Raw genomic sequence first — 25028 nt, forward strand, 5'->3', positions numbered from 1 at the left:
CACGTCTCACACACACACACACTCACGTCTCACACACACACACTCACGTCTCACATACACACTCACGTCTCACACACACACACACTCACGTCTCACACACTCACGTCTCACACACACTCACGTCTCACATACACACTCACGTCTCACACACACACACTCACATGTCACACACACACACTCACGTCTCACACACACTCACGTCTCACACACACACACACTCACGTCTCACACACGTCTCACACACGCTCACGTCTCACACACATACACACTCACGTCTCACACACACACACTCACACACTCACGTCTCACACACACACTCACGTCTCACACACACACTCACGTCTCACACACACACACACTCACGTCTCACACACACACACACTCACGTCTCACACACACACACTCATGTCTCACACACACACTCACGTCTCACACACTCACTTCTCTCTCACACACATTCACGTCTCACACACACACACGTCTCACACACACACTCACGTCTCACACACACACGTCTCACACACACACACGTCTCACACACACACACACGTCTCACACACACACTCACGTCTCACACACTTACGTCTCACACACACACACACTCACGTCTCACACACACACACTCACACACTCACGTCTCACACACACACACTCACGTCTCACACACACTCACGTCTCACACACACACGTCTCACACACACTCACGTCTCACACACACACACTCATGTCTCACAAACACACACTCACGTCTCACACACACACACTCATGTCTCACAAACACACACTCACGTCTCACACACACATACTCACGTCTCACACACACGTCACACACACACACTCACGTCTCACACACACACTCACGTCTCTCTCACACACACACTCACGTCTCACACACTCACGTCTCTCTCACACACACACACGTCTCTCTTACACACACACTTACGTGTCACACACACACTCACGTCTCACAAACACACACTCACGTCTCACACACACTCACGTCTCTCTCACACACACACACGTCTCTCTTAAACACACACTCACGTCTCACACACACATTCACGTCTCACACACACACTCACGTTTCACACACACACACACTCACGTCTCACACACACACTCACGTCTCACACACACACGTCTCACACACACTCACGTCTCACACACACTCACGTCTCACACACACACTCACGTCTCACACACACACATTCACGTCTCACACACACACTCACGTCTCACACACACACACTCACGTCTCACACACTCACGTCTCACACACTCACGTCTCACATACACACACTCACGTCTCACACACACACTCACTCACGTCTCACACACACTCACGTCTCACACACACACACTCACGTCTCACACACACACACTCACGTCTCACACACACACACTCACGTCTCACACACACTCACGTCTCACACACACACACTCACGTCTCACACACACACATTCACGTCTAACACACACACACTCACGTCTCACACACACACTCACTCACGTCTCACACACACACACTCACGTCTCACACACACACTCACGTCTCACACACACACTCACGTCTCACACACACACACACTCACGTCTCACACACACACTCACGTCTCACACACACACACACTCACGTCTCACACACACACACACTCACGTCTCACACACACACTCACGTCTCACACACACACTCACTCACGTCTCACACACACACACTCACGTCTCACACACACTCACGTTTCACACACACACACACACTCACGTCTCACACACACACTCACGTCTCACATACACACTCACGTCTCACACACACACACACTCACGTCTCTCACACACATTCACGTCTCACACACACACGTCTCACACACACACTCACATCTCACACACACACTTACGTCTCACACACACACACTCACGTCTCACACAGACACACTCACACACTCACGTCTCACACACACACACTCACCTCTCACACACACACATTCACGTCACACACACACACATTCACGTCTCACACACACACACTAACGTCTCTCACACACACACTCACGTCTCACACACACTCACGTCTCACACACACTCACTCACGTCTCACACACACACACTCACGTCTCACACACACTCATGTCTCACACACACACTCACGTCTCACACACACACACACTCACGTCTCACATACACACTCACGTCTCACACACACACACTCACCTCTCACACACACACACTCACGTCTCACACACTCACGTCTCACACACACACACTCACGTCTCACATACACACTCACGTCTCACACACACACATTCACGTGTCACACACTCAAGTCTCACACACACACACTCACGTCTCACACACTCACGTCTCACACACACACACTCACGTCTCACACACTCACTTCTCTCTCACACACATTCACGTCTCACACACACACACACACTCACGTCTCACACACACACTCACGTCTCACACACACACTCACGTCTTACACACACACTCACGTCTCACACACTCACTTCTCTCTCACACACATTCACGTCTCACACACACACACACACTCACGTCTCACACACACACTCACGTCTCACACACACACTCACGTCTCACACACACACTCACGTCTCACACACTCACTTCTCTCTCACACACATTCACGTCTCACACACACACACACACTCACGTCTCACACACACACTCACGTCTTACACACACACTCACGTCTCACACACTCACTTCTCTCTCACACACATTCACGTCTCACACACACACACACACTCACGTCTCACACACACACTCACGTCTCACACACACACTCACGTCTTACACACACACGTCTCACACACACACTCACGTCTCACACTCACACTTACGTCTCACACACACACACTCACGTCTCACACACACACACTCACGTCTCACACACACACTCACGTCTTACACACACACGTCTCACACACACACTCACGTCTCACACTCACACTTACGTCTCACACACTCACACTCACGTCTCACACACACACACTCACGTCTCACACACACACACTCACGTCTCACACACACACATTCACGTCTCACACTCACACTTACGTCTCACACACACACACTCACGTCTCACACACACACATTCACGTCTCACACACACACTCACGTCTCACACACACACACTCACGTCTCACACACACACACTCACGTCTCACACTCACACTCACGTCTCACACACACACACTCACGTCTCACACACACACATTCACGTCTCACACTCACACTTACGTCTCACACACTCACACTCACGTCTCACACACACACTCACGTCTCACACACACACACACACGTCTCACACACACACTCACGTCTCACACTCACACTTACGTCTCACACACTCACACTCACGTCTCACACACACATTCACGTCTCACACACACACATTCACGTCTCACACACACACACTCACGTCTCACACACACACACTCACGTCTCACACACACTCACGTCTCACACACACACTCACGTCTCACACACACACACTCACGTCTCACATACACACTCACGTCTCACACACACACACACTCACGTCTCACACACTCACGTCTCACACACACACACTCACGTCTCACATACACACTCACGTCTCACACACACACACTCATGTGTCACACACACACACTCTCGTCTCACACACACTCACGTCTCACACACACACACACTCACGTCTCACACACGTCTCACACACGCTCACGTCTCACACACATACACACTCACGTCTCACACACACACACTCACGTCTCACACACACACTCACGTCTCACACACACACACACACACTCACGTCTCACACACACACACACTCACGTCTCTCACACACACACACTCACGTCTCACACACACACTCACGTCTCACACACACACTCACGTCTCACACACACACACACACACACTCACGTCTCACACACACACACACTCACGTCTCACACACACACACACACACTCACGTCTCACACACACACACTCATGTCTCACACACACACTCACGTCTCACACACTCACTTCTCTCTCACACACATTCACGTCTCACACACACACACGTCTCACACACACACTCACGTCTCACACACACACGTCTCACACACACTCACGTCTCACACACACACACTCATGTCTCACAAACACACACTCACGTCTCACACACACACACTCACGTCTCACACACTCACGTCTCACACACACTCACGTCTTACACACACACACTCACGTCTCACACACTCACGTCTCACACACACACTCACGTCTCACACACACACACACTCACGTCTCACACACACGTCACACACACACACTCACGTCTCACACACACACTCACGTCTCACACACACACACTCACGTCTTACACACACACTCACGTCTCACACACACATTCACGTCTCACACACACACATTCACGTCTCACACACACACACTCACGTCTCACACACACACACTCACGTCTCACACACACTCACGTCTCACACACACACACTCACTCACGTCTCACACACACACACACACTCACGTCTCACACACACACTCACGTCTCACACACACACTCACGTCTCACACACACACACACTCACGTCTCACACACTCACGTCTCACACACACACACTCACGTCTCACATACACACTCACGTCTCACACACACACACTCACGTGTCACACACACACACTCTCGTCTCACACACACTCACGTCTCACACACACACACACTCACGTCTCACACACGTCTCACACACGCTCACGTCTCACACACATACACACTCACGTCTCACACACACACACTCACACACTCACGTCTCACACACACACTCACGTCTCACACACACACTCACGTCTCACACACACACACACTCACGTCTCACACACACACTCACGTCTCACACACACACACACTCACGTCTCACACACACACACACTCACGTCTCACACACACACTCACGTCTCACACACACACACACTCACGTCTCACACACACACACACACACTCACGTCTCACACACACACACACTCACGTCTCACACACACACTCACGTCTCACACACACACACACTCACGTCTCACACACACACACACACATTCACGTCTCACACACACACTCACGTCTCACACACACACACACACACTCACATCTCACACACACTCACGTCTCACACACACACACTCACGTCTCACACACACACGTCTCACACACACTCACGTCTCACACACACACACTCATGTCTCACAAACACACACTCACGTCTCACACACACACACTCACGTCTCACACACTCACGTCTCACACACACTCACGTCTTACACACACACACTCACGTCTCACACACTCACGTCTCACACACACACTCACGTCTCACACACACACACACTCACGTCTCACACACACGTCACACTCACACACTCACGTCTCACACACACACTCACGTCTCTCTCACACACACACTCACGTCTCACACACTCACGTCTCTCTCACACACACACACGTCTCTCTTACACACACACTTACGTGTCACACACACACTCACGTCTCACACACACACACTCACGTCTCACACACACTCACGTCTCTCTCACACACACACACGTCTCTCTTAAACACACACTCACGTCTCACACACACATTCACGTCTCACACACACACTCACGTTTCACACACACACACACTCACGTCTCACACACACTCACGTCTCACACACACTCACGTCTCACACACACACTCACGTCTCACACACACACATTCACGTCTCACACACACACACACGTCTCACACACACACTCACGTCTCACACACACATTCACGTCTCACACACACACACTCATGTTTCACACACACACACACTCACGTCTCACACACACACTCACGTCTCACACACACACGTCTCACACACACTCACGTCTCACACACACTCACGTCTCACACACACACTCACGTCTCACACTCACACATTCACGTCTCACACACACACACACGTCTCACACACACACACTCACGTCTCACACACACACTCACGTTTCACACACACACACACTCACGTCTCACACACTCACGTCTCACACACTCACGTCTCACACACACACACAATCACGTCTCACACACACTCACGTCTCACACACACTCACGTCTCACACCCACACTCACGTCTCACACACACACTCACGTCTCACACACACACTCACGTCTCACACACTCACTTCTCTCTCACACACATTCACGTCTCACACACACACGTCTCACACACACACTCATATCTCACACACACACTTACGTCTCACACACACACACTCACGTCTCACACACACACACTCACACACTCACGTCTCACACACACACACTCACGTCTCACTCACACTCACGTCTCACACACACACACTCACGTCTCACACACACACATTCACGTCACACACACACACACTCACGTCTCACACACACACACACTCACGTCTCACACACTCACGTCTCTCTCACACACACACACGTCTCTCTTACACACACACTCACGTCTCACACACACATTCACGTCTCACACACACACACTCACGTCTCACACACACACACGTCTCACACACACTCACGTCTCACACACACACACTCACGTCTCACACACACACTCACGTCTCACACACACACATTCACGTCTTACACACACACACACGTCTCACACACACACTCACGTCTCACACACTCACGTCTCACACACTCACGTCTCACACACTCACGTCTCACACACACACTCACTCACGTCTCACACAAACACACTCACGTCTCACACACACACTCACGTCTCCCACACACACACACTCACGTCTCACACACACACACTCACGTCTCACATACACACTCACGTCTCACACACACACGTCTCACACACACACACTCACGTCTCACACACACACACACTCACGTCTCACACACACTCACGTCTCACACACACACTCACGTCTCACACACACACACTCACGTCTCACACACTCACTTCTCTCTCACACACATTCACGTCTCACACACACACTCACATCTCACACACACACACTCACGTCTCACACACACACACTCAAACACTCACGTCTCACACACTCACTTCTCTCTCACACACATTCACGTCTCACACACACACTCACGTCTCACACACACACATTCACGTCACACACACACACTCACGTCTCACACACACACACTCACACACTCACGTCTCATACACACTCACGTCTCACACACACACATTCACGTCACACACACACATTCACGTCTCACACACACACACTCACGTCTCACACACACACACTCACGTCTCACACACACTCACGTCTCACACACACACACTCACGTCTCACACACACACACTCACGTCTCACACACACTCACGTCTCACACACACACACTCACGTCTCACACACACACACTCACGTCTCACACACACACTCACGTCTCACACACACACACTCACGTCTCACACACACACACACTCACGTCTCACACACTCACGTCTCACACACACACTCACGTCTCACATACACACTCACGTCTCACACACACACACTCACGTCTCACACACACACACACTCACGTGTCACACACTCACGTCTCACACACACACACTCACGTCTCACACACACACACTCACCTCTCACACACACACACTCACGTCTCACACACTCACGTCTCACACACACACACTCACGTCTCACATACACACTCACGTCTCACACACACACACTCACGTGTCACACACTCACATCTCACACACACACACTCACGTCTCACACACACTCACGTCTCACACACACACACTCACGTCTCACACACACTCACGTCTCACACACACACACTCACGTCTCACACACACTCACGTCTCACACACACACTCACGTCTCACACACACACACTCACGTCTCACACACACTCACGTCTCACACACACTCACGTCTCACACACACTCACGTCTCACACACACACACACTCACGTCTCACACACACACTCACGTCTCACACACACACTCACGTCTCACACACACACACTCACGTCTCACACACTCACTTCTCTATCACACACATTCACGTCTCACACACACACTCACGTCTCACACACACACACTCACGTCTCACACACTCACTTCTCTATCACACACACTCACGTCTCACACACACTCACGTCTCACACACACACACTCACGTCTCACACACACACGTCTCACACACACACACACTCACGTCTCACACACACACTCACGTCTCACAAACACTCACGTCTCACACACACACACTCACGTCTTACACACACACACTCACGTCTCAAACACACACACTCACGTATCACACACACTCACGTCTCACACACACACTCACGTCTCACACACACATACTCACGTCTTACACACTCACGTCTCACACACCCTCACGTCTTACACACACACACTCAAGTCTCACACACTCACGTCTCACACACACACACTCACGTCTCACACACACACACTCACGTCTCACACACACGTCACACACACACACTCACGTCTCACACACACACTCACGTCTCTCTCACACACACACTCACGTCTCACACACACACTCACGTCTCTCTCACACACACACGTCTCTTTTACACACACACTCACGTCTCACACACACACTCACGTCTCACACACACACACACTCACGTCTCACACACACTCACGTCTCACACACACACTCACGTCTCTCCCACACACACACGTCTCTCTTACACACACACACACTCACGTCTCACACACACACACTCACGTCTCACACACACTCACGTCTCACACACACACACTCACGTCTCACACACATACACGTCTCACACACACACACTCACGTCTCACACACACACACTCACGTCTCACACACACACTCACGTCTCACACACACACTCACGTCTCACACACACACACTCACGTCTCACACACACACTCACGTCTCACACACACTCACGTCTCACACACACACACTCACGTCTCACACACACACTCACGTCTCACACACTCACGTCTCACACACTCACGTCTCACATACACACACTCACGTCTCACACACACTCACGTCTCACACACACTCACGTCTCACACACACACACACACGTCTCAAACACACACACTCACGTCTCACACACTCACGTCTCACACACTCACGTCTCACATACACACACTCACGTCTCACACACACACACACACAATCACGTCTCACACACACTCACGTCTCACACACACACACTCACGTCTCACACACTCACGTCTCACATACACACACTCACGTCGCACACACACACTCACTCACGTCTCACACACTCACGTCTCACACACTCACGTCTCACAAACACACTCACGTCTCACACACACTCACGTCTCACACACACACACACTCACGTCTCACACACACACATTCACGTCTCTCACACACACACACTCATGTCTCACACACACACTCACACACTCACGTTTCACACACACACACTCACGTCTCACACACACACTCACACACTCACGTCTTACACACACACACTCACGTCTCAAACACACACACTCACGTATCACACACACTCACGTCTCACACACACACTCACGTCTCACATACACACACTCACGTCTCACACACACACACACTCACGTCTCACACACACACTCACGTCTCACACACACTCACGTCTCACACACACACTCACGTCTCACACACACTCACGTCTCACACACACACACTCACGTCTCACACACACACACTCACGTCTCACACACACACACGTCTCACACACACACACTCACGTCTCACACACACACACTCACGTCTCACACACACACTCACGTCTCACACACACACTCACGTCTCACACACACACACTCACGTCTCACACACACACTCACGTCTCACACACACTCACGTCTCACACACACACACTCACGTCTCACACACACACTCACGTCTCACACACTCACGTCTCACACACTCACGTCTCACATACACACACTCACGTCTCACACACACTCACGTCTCACACACACTCACGTCTCACACACACACACACACGTCTCAAACACACACACTCACGTCTCACACACTCACGTCTCACACACTCACGTCTCACATACACACACTCACGTCTCACACACACACACACACAATCACGTCTCACACACACTCACGTCTCACACACACACACTCACGTCTCACACACTCACGTCTCACATACACACACTCACGTCGCACACACACACTCACTCACGTCTCACACACTCACGTCTCACACACTCACGTCTCACAAACACACTCACGTCTCACACACACTCACGTCTCACACACACACACACTCACGTCTCACACACACACATTCACGTCTCTCACACACACACACTCATGTCTCACACACACACTCACACACTCACGTTTCACACACACACACTCACGTCTCACACACACACTCACACACTCACGTCTTACACACACACACTCACGTCTCAAACACACACACTCACGTATCACACACACTCACGTCTCACACACACACTCACGTCTCACATACACACACTCACGTCTCACACACACACACACTCACGTCTCACACACACACTCACGTCTCACACACACTCACGTCTCACACACACACTCACGTCTCACACACACTCACGTCTCACACACACACACTCACGTCTCACACACACACACTCACGTCTCACACACACACATTCACGTTTCTCACACACACACTCACGTCTCACACACACACACACGTCTCACACACACACTCACGTCTCACACACACACTCACGTCTCACACACACACACTCACGTCTCACACACACTCACGTCTCACACACACACTCACGTCTCTCTCACACACACACACACGTCTCTCTTACACACACACACTCACGTCTCACACACACACACTCACGTCTCACACACACACACTCACGTCTCACACACACACACGTCTCACACACACACACTCACGTCTCACACACACACACTCACGTCTCACACACACACTCACGTCTCACACACACACATTCACGTCTCACACACACACACTCACGTCTCACACACACACACGTCTCACACACACACGTCTCACATACACACACTCACGTCTCACACACACACACAATCACGTCTCACACACACTCACGTCTCACACACACACACTCACGTCTCACACACTCACGGCTCACATACACACACTCACGTCGCACACACACACTCACTCACGTCTCACACACTCACGTCTCACACACTCACGTCACACACACACACATTCACGTCTCACACACAATCACGTCTCACACACACACTCACGTCTCACACACACTCACGTCTCACACACACACTCACGTCTCACACACACACATTCACGTCTCTCACACACACACACTCATGTCTCACACACACACTCACACACTCACGTTTCACACACACACACACTCACGTCTCACACACACACTCACACACTCACGTTTCACACACACACTCACGTCTCACACACACTCACGTCTCACACACACACACTCACGTCTTACACACACACACACTCACGTCTCAAACACACACACTCACGTATCACACACACTCACGTCTCACACACACACTCACGTCTCACATACACACACTCACGTCTCACACACACACTCACGTCTCACACACACATATTCACGTCTCTCACACACACACTCACGTCTCACACACACACTCACGTCTCACACACACTCACGTCTCACACACACACACTCACGTCTCACACACACACACTCACGTCTCACACACACATATTCACGTTTCTCACACACACACTCACCTCTCTCACACACACACACGTCTCACACACACACACACTCACGTCTCTCACACACACGTCTCACATACACACACTCACGTCTCACACACACACTCACGTCTCACATACACGTCACACACACACTCACTCGCGTCTCACACACACACACTCACGTCTCACACACACACACTCACGTCTCACACACACACACTCACACACTCACGTCTCACACACACACACTCACGTCTCACACACACTCACGTCTCACACACACACACTCACGTCTCACACACACTCACGTCTCACACACACACACTCACGTCTCACACACACACAAACTCACGTCTCACACACACACACTCACGTCTCACACACACACACTCACGTCTCACACACACACTCACGTCTCACATACACACTCACGTCTCACACACACACACACACTCATGTGTCACACACTCACGTCTCACACACACACACTCACGTCTCACACACACACACACTCACGTCTCACACACACACACTCACGTGTCACACACTCACGTCTCACACACACACACACTCACGTCTCACACACACACTCACGTCTCACACACACACACACTCACGTCGCACACACACACTCACGTCTCACACACACACACTCACACACTCACGTCTCACACACACACACTCACGTCTCACACACACACTCACGTCTCACACACACACTCACGTCTCACACACACACACACTCACGTCTCACACACACACACACTCACGTCTCACACACACACACACTCACGTCTCACACACACACACACTCACGTCTCACACACTCACGTCTCACACACACACACACTCACGTCTCACACACACACTCACGTCTCACACACACACACTCACGTCTCACACACTCACGTCTCACACACACACACACTCACGTCTCACACACACACTCACGTCTCACACACACACACTCACACACTCACGTCTCACACACACACACTCACGTCTCACACACACTCACGTCTCACACACACACACTCACGTCTCACACACACACGTCTCACACACACTCACGTCTCACACACACACACTCACGTCTCACAAACACACACTCACGTCTCACACACACACACACGTCTCACACACACACACACTCACGTCTCTCACACACACGTCTCACATACACGTCACACACACACTCACTCGCGTCTCACACACACACTCACGTCTCAGACACACACTCACTCGCGTCTCACACACACACTCACGTCTCAGACACACACACGTCTCACATATACACACTCACGTCTCACATACACACACACGTCTCACACACATACGTCTCACACACACACTCACGTCTCACATACACACACTTACGTCTCACATACACACATTCACGTCTCTCTCATACACACACTCACGTCTCACACACACACACTCACGTCTCACACACACACTCACGTCTCACATACACACACTCACGTCTCACACACACACATTCAAGTCACACACACACACATTTACGTCTCTCTCTCACACACACTCACGTCTCTCTCAAACACACACACTCACGTCTCACACACACACATTCACGTCACACACACACATTCACGTCTCTCTCATACACACACTCACCTCTCACACACACACACCCACGTCTCACACACTCACGTCTCACACACACACACTCACGTCTCACACACACACACTCACGTCTCACACACACACACACTCACGTCTCACACACACACTCACGTCTCACACACACACTCACGTCTCACACACACACACTCACGTCTCACACACACACACTCACGTCTCACACACACTCACGTCTCACACACACACTCACGTCTCACACACACACACACTCACGTCTCACACACACACACACTCACGTCTCACACACACACACACACGTCTCACACACACACACACACGTCTCACACACACACACACACACGTCTCACACACACACACACACACTCACGTCTCACACACACACTCACGTCTCACACACACACACACACACGTCTCACACACACACACTCACGTCTCACACACACACTCACGTCTCACACACTCACTTATCTCTCACACACATTCACGTCTCACACACACACGTCTCACACACACACTCACGTCACACACACACACTTACGTCTCACACACACACACTCACGTCTCACACACACTCACACACTCACGTCTCACACACACACACTCACGTCTCACACACACTCACGTCTCACACACACACACTCACGTCTCACACACACACACTCACACACTCACGTCTCACACACACACACTCACGTCTCACACACACACGTCTCACACACACTCACGTCTCACACACACACACTCACGTCTCACAAACACACACTCACGTCTCACACACACATACTCACGTCTCACACACTCACGTCTCACACACACTCACGTCTCACACACTCACGTCTCACACACACACACTCACGTCTCACACACACACACTCACGTCTCACACACACGTCACACACACACACTCACGTCTCACACACACACTCACGTCTCTCTCACACACACACTCACGTCTCACACACACACTCACGTCTCTCTCACACACACACATGTCTCTTTTACACACACACTCACGTCTCACACACACACTCACGTCTCACACACACACACTCACGTCTCACACACACTCACGTCTCACACACACACACACACGTCTCTCTTTCACACACACTCACGTCTCACACACACACTCACGTCTCACACACACACTCACGTTTCACACACACTCACGTCTCTCTCACACACACACACGTCTCTCTTTCACACACACTCACGTCTCACACACACACTCACGTCTCACACACACACTCACGTCTCACACACACACACGTCTCACACACACACGTCTCACATACACTCACGTCTCACACACTCACGTCTCACACACACACACTCACGTCTCACACACACTCACGTCTCACACACACTCACGTCGCACACACTCACGTCTCACATACACACACTCACGTCGCACACACACACACACTCATGTCTCACACACACACTCACACACTCACGTTTCCCACACACACACACACTCACGTCTCACACACACACTCACGTCTCACACACACTCACTTCTCACACACACACACTCACGTCTTACACACACACACTCACGTCTCAAACACACACACTCACGTATCACACACACCCACGTCTCACACACACACTCACGTCTCACATACACACACTCACGTCTCACACACACACACTCACGTCTCACACACACATATTCACGTCTCTCACACACACACTCACGTCTTACACACACACACTCACGTTTCACACACACACACACTCACGTCTCTCACACACACACACGTCTCACACACACACACTCACGTCTCTCACACACACGTCTCACATACACACACTCACGTCTCACACACACACTCACGTCTCACATACACGTCACACACACACTCACTCGCGTCTCACACACACACTCACGTCTCAGACACACACTCACTCGCGTCTCACACACACACTCACGTCTCACACACACACTCACGTCTCACACACACACTCACGTCTCACAAACACGTCACACACACACTCACTCGAGTCTCACACACACACTCACGTCTCACACACACACACACTCACGTCTCACACACACACAAACTCACGTCTCACACACACCCACTCACTCACGTCTCACACACACACACTCACGTCTCACACACACACTCACGTCTCACACACACACACTCACGTCTCACACACACACACGTCTCACACACACACGTCTCACATACACACACTTACGTCTCACACACACTCACGTCTCACACACACACACTCACGTCTCACACACACTCACGTCTCACACACACACACTCACGTCTCACACACTCACGTCTCACACACTCACGTCTCACACACACACTCACGTCTCACACACTCACTTCTCACACACACACACAATCACGTCTCACACACACACTTACGTCTCACACACACACTCACACACTCACGTTTCACACACACACACTCACGTCTCACACACACACTCACACACTCACGTCTCACACACACACTCACACACTCACGTTTCACACACACTCACTTCTCACACACACACACTCACGTCTTACACACACACACTCACGTCTCAAACACACACACTCACGTATCACACACACTCACGTCTCACACACACACACTCACGTCTCACACACACATATTCACGTCTCTCACACACACACTCACGTCTCACACACACACACTCACGTTTCACACACACACACACTCACGTCTCTCACACACACACACGTCTCACACACACACACTCACGTCTCTCACACACACGTCTCACATACACACACTCACGTCTCACACACACACTCACGTCTCACATACACGTCACACACACACTCACTCGAGTCTCACACACACACTCACGTCTCACACACACACACTCACGTCTCACACAAACTCACGTCTCAGACACACACTCACTCGCGTCTCACACACACACTCACGTCTCAGACACACACTCACTCGCGTCTCACACACACACTCACGTATCAGACACACACACGTCTCACATACACACACTCACGTCTCACACACACACACTCACGTCTCACACACACTCACGTCTCACACACACACACTCACGTCTCACACAAACTCACGTCTCACACACACACTCACGTCTCACACACACACACTCACGTCTCACACACACACTCACGTCTCACACACACACACTCACGTTACACACACTCACGTCTCACACACACACTCACGTCTCACATACACACTCACGTCTCACACACACACACTCACGTGTCACACACTCACGTCTCACACACACACACTCACGTCTCACACACACACACTCACCTCTCACACACACACTCACGTCTCACACACACACTCACGTCTCACACACACACACACACTCACGTTACACACACTCACGTCTCACACACACACACTCACATCTCACATACACACTCACGTCTAACACACACACACTCACGTGTCACACACTCACGTCACACACACACACACTCACGTCTCACACACACACTCACACACTCACCTCTCACACACACACACTCACGTCTCACACACTCACGTCTCACACACACACACTCACGTCTCACATACACACTCACGTCTCACACACACACACTCACGTGTCACTCACACACTCTCACGTCTCACACACACACACTCACGTCTCACACACACACACTCACATCTCACATACACACTCACGTCTAACACACACACACTCACGTGTCACACACTCACGTCACACACACACACACTCACGTCTCACACACACACTCACACACTCACCTCTCACACACACACACTCACGTCTCACACACTCACGTCTCACACACACACACTCACATCTCACATACACACTCACGTCTAACACACACACACTCACGTGTCACACACTCACGTCACACACACACACACTCACGTCTCACACACACACTCACACACTCACCTCTCACACACACACACTCACGTCTCACACACTCACGTCTCACACACACACACTCACGTCTCACACACACACACTCACATCTCACATACACACTCACGTCTAACACACACACACTCACGTGTCACACACTCACGTCACACACACACACACTCACGTCTCACACACACACTCACACACTCACCTCTCACACACACACACTCACGTCTCACACACTCACGTCTCACACACACACACTCACGTCTCACATACACACTCACGTCTGACACACACACACTCACGTCTCACACACACACTCTCACGTCTCACACACACACTCACGTCTCACACACTCACTTCTCTCTCACACACATTCACGTCTCACACACACACGTCTCACACACACACGTCTCACACACACACTCACATACTCACCTCTCACACACACACACTCACGTCTCACACACTCACGTCTCACACACACACACTCACGTCTCACATACACACTCACGTCTCACACACACACACTCACGTCTCACACACACACTCTCACGTCTCACACACACACTCACGTCTCACACACTCACTTCTCTCTCACACACATTCACGTCTCACACACACACGTCTCACACACACACGTCTCACACACACACTCACGTCTCACACACACACTTACGTCTCACACACACACACTCACGTCTCACACACACACACTCACACACTCACGTCTCACACACACTCACGTCTCACACACACTCACGTCTCACACACACACACTCACGTCTCACACACACACGTCTCACACACACACACACTCACGTCTCACACACACTCACGTCTCACAAACACACACTCACGTCTCACACACACACTCACGTCTCACACACTCACGTCTCACACACACTCACGTCTTACACACACACACTCATGTCTCACAAACACACACTCACGTCTCACACACACATACTCACGTCTCACACACTCACGTCTCACACACACTCACGTCTTACACACACTCACGTCTCACACACGCACACTCACGTCTCACACACTCACGTCTCACACACACTCACGTCTTACACACACACACTCACGTCTCACACACTCACGTCTCACACACACTCATGTCTCACACACTCACGTCTCACACACACTCATGTCTCACACACACACACTCACGTCTCACACACACACACTCACGTCTCACACACACGTCACACACACACTCACGTCTCACACACACACTCACGTCTCTCTCACACACACACTCACGTCTCACACACACACTCCCGTCTCTCTCACACACACACACGTCTCTCTTACACACACACTCACATCTCACACACACATTCACGTCTCACACACACACACTCACGTCTCACACACACTCACGTCTCACACACACACTCCCGTCTCTCTTACACACACACTCACATCTCACACACACATTCACGTCTCACACACACACACTCACTTCTCACACACACTCACGTCTCACACACACACACTCACATCTCACACACACACACGTCTCACACGCACACACACTCACGTCTCACACACACACTCACGTCTCACACACACACTCACGTCTCACACACACACACTCACGTCTCACACACACACACAATCACGTCTCACGCACACTCACGTCTCACACACACACACTCACGTCGCACACACACACATTCACGTCTCACACACACACACACTCATGTCTCACACACACACTCACACACTCACGTTTCACACACACACTCACGTCTCACACACACACTCACACACTCACGTTTCACACACACACACACTCACGTCTCACACACACTCACGTCTTACACACACACACTCACGTCTCAAACACACACACTCACGTATCACACACACTCACGTCTCACACACACACTCACGTCTCACACACACACACACTCACGTCTCACACACACACACACTCACGTCTCACACACACACACACTCACGTCTCACACACACACACTCAGGTCTCACACACACACATTCACGTCTCACACACACTCACGTCTCACACACTCACGTCTCACACACTCACGTCTCACACACACACACACTCACGTCTCACACACACACACTCACGTCTCACACACACACACACTCACGTCTCACACACACACACTCACGTCTCACACACACACACTCACGTCTCACACACACACTCACGTCTCACACACACACACACTCACGTCTCACACACTCACGTCTCACACACACACACACTCACGTCTCACACACACACACTCACGTCTCACACACACACACACTCACGTCTCACACACACACACTCACACACTCACGTCTCACACACACACACACTCACGTCTCACACACACACACTCACGTCTCACACACACACATTCACGTCTCACACACACTCACGTCTCACACACTCACGTCTCACACACTCACGTCTCACACACACACACACTCACGTTTCACACACACACACACTCACGTCTCTCACACACACACACACGTCTCACACACACACGTCTCACATACACACACTCACGTCTCACACACACACGTCTCACATACATGTCACACACACACTCACTCGCGTCTCACACACACACTCACGTCTCACACACACACTCACTCGCGTCTCACACACACACTCACGTCTCACACACACACACACACGTCTCACACACATACGTCTCACACACACACTCACGTCTCACATACACACACTCACGTCTCACATACACACATTCACGTCTCTCTCACACACACACTCACGTCTCACACACACACACTCACGTCTCACACACACACACTCACGTCTCACACACACACTCACGTCTCACACACACACTCACGTCTCACACACACACACTCACGTCTCACACACACACTCACGTCTCACACACACACTCACGTCTCACACACACACACTCACGTCTCACACACACACTCACGTCTCACACACACACACTCACGTCTCACACACACACTCACGTCTCACACACACACTCACGTCTCACACACACACACTCACGTCTCACACACACACACACCTCTCACACACACACTCACGTCTCACACACACACATTCACGTCTCTCTCATACACACACTCACGTCTCAAACACACACACTCACGTCTCACACACTCACGTCTCACACACTCACGTCTCACACACACACTCACCTCTCACACACACATTCACGTCACACACACACATTCACGTCACACACACACACTCACGTCTCACACACACACTCACCTCTCACACACACACTCACGTCTCACACACACACTCACGTCTCACACACACATTCACGTCACACACACACATTCACGTCTCTCTCTCACACACACTCACGTCTCTCTCAAACACACACACTCACATCTCACACACACAAATTCATGTCACACACACACACATTCACGTCTCACACACACATATTCACGTCACACACACACACACAGTCACACACACTCACGTCTCTCTCCCACACACTCACGTCTCACACACACACGTCACACACACGCTCACACACGTCACACACACACACGTCACACACGCACACACACACGTCACACACAAAGACAAAGACCCCCCGTATAGCCTTAATATACTGTAGGGGCAAGTGCTGTTAGCAAGCACGTCACACACACACAGAGTCACACACACACACATTCACGTCTCTCTCCCACACACTCACGTCTCACACACACACGTCACACACACGCTCACACACGTCACATACACACGTCACACACACACACGTTACACACACACACGTCACACAAACATACACGACACACACACATTCACGTCACACACACACACGTCACACACACACACGTCACACACACACGTTACACACACACACATTCACGCCACACACACACGTCACATACACACACGTCACACACACATTCACGTCACACACACACACGTCAGACACACACATGTCACACACACACACGTCACACACACACACACGTCACACACAAAGACAAAGATCCCACGTATAGCCTTAACATACTGTAGGGGCTAGTGCTGTTAGCAAGCACGTCACACACACACACAGTCACACACACATTCACGTCTCTCTCCCACAAACTCACGTCTCACACACACACGTTACACACACGTCACACACACGCTCACACACGTCACACACACACACGTCACACACACACGTCACACACACACGTCACACACACACGTCACACAAACACACACGACACACACACACATTCACGTCTCACACACACACGTCACATACACACGTCACACACACACACATTCCCGTCACACACACACGTCACACACATACGTCACACATACACACACGACACACACACACATTCACGTCACACACACACACGTCATACACACACGTCACACACACACACATTCACGTCACACACACACGTCACATACACACACGTCACACACACACACGTCACATACACACACGTCACACAAACACACGACACACACACACGTCACACACACACGTCACACAAACACACACGACACACACACTCGTCACACACACACATTCACGTCACACACACACACGTCACACACACACGTCACACACACACACATTCACGTCACACACACCCACGTCACACACACACACACACGTCACACGCACATTCACGTCACACGCACATTCACGTCACACACACACATACGTCACACACACACACACACGTCACACACACATTCACGTCACACACACACACGTCACACACACACGTCACACACACACACATTCACGTCACACACACACGTCACACACACACGTCACACACACACACATTCACGTCACACACACACACACGTCACACACACGCGTCACACACACACACGTCACATACACACACGTCACACAAACACACGACACACACACACACGTCACACACACACATACGTCACACAAACACACACGACACACACACACGTCACACACACACACATTCACGTCACACACACACACGTCACACACACGTCACACACACACATTCACGTCACACACACCCACGTCACACACACACACACGTCACACGCACATTCACGTCACACGCACATTCACGTCACACACAGACGTCACACACACACACGTCACACACACATTCACGTCACACACACATACGTCACACACACACGTCACACACACACACATTCACGTCACACACACACGTCACACACACATTCACGTCACACACACACACGTCACACACACACGTCACACACACACACATTCACGTCACACACACACACGTCACACACACACACACACGTCACCCACACATTCACGCTGGTGCGCGGTCTGCCAGGTTAAACAGTGCTCGCTGCAGGACCCATTTCGGACACGCTTGCAGAAAGAATTAGAAAACACTAACCTGCCCGCTCTCAGTGTGAGCCCCGCGGCTTGCCAACATCAAAATGCCTGCTTATTTATACACACGCATGTCTCACACATGCGTGTGTATAAATAAGCAGGCATTTTGAATACCTTGGTTAGAGGTGCGCGCATGTGCGCATACTCGCACCTCCACCCAAGGTATTCACCTGGCTGGAGCCAGCGCATCAGCTGTGTAAACACCGCATACTTCTCCATCAAGTTATTAATTGCTCCATTCTCTCGTCGCCTTGCTTTCATTATTTATTTGAATCTCTGTCTGAACGATGGCTCCATTTCTAGCAAAACTGTCCCGAGGGAGGCGATTGGCGACTAGTCAACCAACGTCGCAGCGTCTTCCTCTCCTCTCGTGACCGCCGCTCAGATCATCCCCGTGCTCTCCACCTCCCTTCCGTCACCACCGGACTAAAATACCGAACAACAGAGCTCTGACAACGAACAAAACAGGCGCATGGCGACGGCGCGATCCACACGCAACACTGCGATCGTGGCGAACGGGATGGAGCTCTCCCTTTTCAATCGCACACGCGGCCAGGCACAGAGCGAGCACAATGGCCCTCGTGACGACTGCCCGTGTGCCCTACATTCCACTGAAATCAGAACAGTCATTTGCATTCGGCTTTGCCCAAAACTTCAACATTAATACGAGACGCGCATGAATATTGCATTCGTGGGACACTCTCCTGCACTGCGTTGGCTGCTCATTAAATATGATCTCATCTTCGGCTGTCACACGGCACACGTCTCAGTGAGGGATGTGGGCCGATGGTCAAGACTCATGGTGGAGCTGCAGCCAAGGAATGGATCGCATCCGAGAGGCCGTCCATGGCTGCCGAGTGCTTTTAAATAGTTCCAAACGCGGGTGACGAAAGCAATTCTTTTTGGTATTTAATATGCAGAAGTCTGTTTGAGAATCCGATGGGCAGTGTATATTGGTTAATGGGAGATGCATCTTTGAAAAAAAACTGCTTTGCTTTCACAGTTGACTGGCTTTGAAACGAATCATTATTCAGCGTTCTATGATCTTGAATCCAGTTGATATGTGCGTGATAAGAGTCTAATCGGTCTGAAATTATTCAAATAAAGTTTGGCTTCTTTCTTGAATAGTAGACTGATTGAGGAATAATTTCAGGCCTTTGGGGTATTTTAAAATAATTAAATATATAAATGAAATAAACACGTGCTCAGAGGGGGAGAAGAAGCGACAACACCCGGTAGTCATATAATCGCAAGATTATATGACTCTCAGTAGAGCAAAAATATTATATACCCCCAGGAAACTAATTATAATTCAGATGAGGAGGAGGATGGCCCAGATGTATTTCCTAAAGAGGTTACCAAATGGAACCTTCTGCACCAGATGGAATAATGGCAGAGACAATGTCAAATATGTGGAAACAGCTGTTGGATTAAAATATATCAAATCTTTACAACAAGAAACATACACCCGCCTCATTGAGATGTCTGTACATTTTGTCCAATCGCTTAAAAAAAAAGTCGCAGCACACCCCCCTAACTTTCCAGGAAATACAGCGGTCTCCTAACACGGTGACAGAAATGCAATCTATCCTCCCCGCAGTAAAACAATCAATACTCGGCGCTACCGTAAAATGCGAACGTGCCGATAATGGAGCCATGAGTTGTGTCCCGCACGGGATCTCTGCGACGATGTCAATTAGCTCACCAGTCATCTTAAAGTGCCGCTCCGGGTTCCTGACCTCGAGCCGGCGGCAACGTGCCGCTTGGAGGCAACTAGCGGCGTGAGATTCTTCAGGCGTCGGACTATCGGACTCGGTGTTTGCCGGGCGCTCTCTGGGTTGTGCGCACAGGGCAGCTCGCTCTGTCGGGGAACCTTTTTATGCAAATTGCAGAGGCTCAGATGCTCCTACAGAGTCGTGCGTTTTGTATTTGTGCGGAGTAATGCAATGTTTTCCGACTTAAGGTTCAAAGGTGTTTGCAGCAGGAGGCGTTTGCAGCGCAAGACGGGGTGGGTTGGTGGGGGGGGGACAAATGAGGTGAGCGCTTTGCAATCGCGAGCTGCGGCGCGACGCACAAGGAGAAACCCCCGGTGGATTGCGGCAGGCGAACTGGGTTTGCATTCACAATGAAGTGGGCGAAATAAATAGAAATAGCGCTTAAATACACCAAACCGTGAAGGCTTTCGGGCCACATGGGGCCCATGTGTTTCCGACAAGACGTTTCCAAGTCAGCGGCATGATTTAATGCAGAGGGAGGAAGGGGTGGGCTGCAAATTGTTCAGACAAATCGCAGGAGTCGCCCTAGGAGGAAGCTCAAGTAAACACG

This window comes from Lampetra planeri, chromosome 10 (genome assembly GCF_965212315.1).
Source record: "Lampetra planeri chromosome 10, kcLamPlan1.2.h2, whole genome shotgun sequence".
NCBI lineage: Eukaryota > Metazoa > Chordata > Hyperoartia > Petromyzontiformes > Petromyzontidae > Lampetra > Lampetra planeri.